We start from the raw sequence: 1106 nt of genomic DNA, 5'->3' as shown, positions 1-1106 counted from the left end.
CTTCACACTGTATACACTATGCCTGTACCACCAGAGAGTGCAACTGGTGGAGACCTCGGGGTCACCGGTACACGACAGGTAACCAGGTATAAAACGGAGCTCACCATCCTGTACCCTCACTCAGGAACTGCAATAAATGGACTAAGGTCACCACAGTTCAAGTACAATACCTTGCCTCATGGAGTCATTACTTGAGTGCTTACAGACACAATAGAAAGAGATTAAACATTAAATGGTCGGACATTGAGAATTGTAGACGAACAAAGCAACCTGGGAGTGCATGTCCACAGATCCCTTAAGGTAGCAGGCAAGGTGGATTAGCTGGTTAAGAAGACATACAGAATGCTGGCCTTTATTAGCCGAGGCCTAGAATAAGAGAGCAGGTGGATTATGCTTGAATATAAAACACTGGTTAGGCCACAGCTGGAGTACTGCGTGCAGTTCTCGTCACCACTTTACAGGAAGAAGACTGTGATTGCACTGGAGACTTACAGAGGAGATTTCGAGGATGTTATCGGGAGTGGAGAATCTTAGCTATGAGGACAGATTGGATAGGCTGGGGTTGTTTTTCTTGGAACAAAGTGGGCTGATGGGAGGCATCATTGAGGTGTATAAAATTATGAGGGGCCTTGATATAGTGGATAGAATGGGCCCATTTCCCTTAGCAGAGGGGTCAACAACCATGGGGCATAAATTTTAAGTCATTGGTAGAAGGTGTAGGGGGGATTTGAGGGAAAATTTCTTCACACAGAGGGTTGTGGGGGTCTGGAACTCACTGCCTGAAAGGGTGGGAGAGGCAGAAACGCTCACCACATTTAAAAAGTGCTTGGATGTGCACCTGAAGTGCCGTAACCTGCAGGGTTATGGACCGAGAGCTGGAAAGTGGGATTAGGCTGGAGAGCCTGTTATTGGCCGGCACGGTCACGATGGGCCGAAATGGCCTCCTTCCATGCTGTAAACTTCTGATTATATAATTCTATGAAAAATAATCACCAAACGTGGGGCTCGCATCTCTGACCCTGAGATTTAGAATCTCATGATCTACTGACTGAGTTAGCTGGGATTCTGCAAAATGCACCTTTTTGTCGTTGATTGCAGCCAGGCGC

Source organism: Pristiophorus japonicus, unplaced genomic scaffold (assembly GCF_044704955.1).
Source record: "Pristiophorus japonicus isolate sPriJap1 unplaced genomic scaffold, sPriJap1.hap1 HAP1_SCAFFOLD_296, whole genome shotgun sequence".
NCBI classification, from domain to species: domain Eukaryota; kingdom Metazoa; phylum Chordata; class Chondrichthyes; family Pristiophoridae; genus Pristiophorus; species Pristiophorus japonicus.
This window is presented reverse-complemented; position numbering follows the sequence as displayed.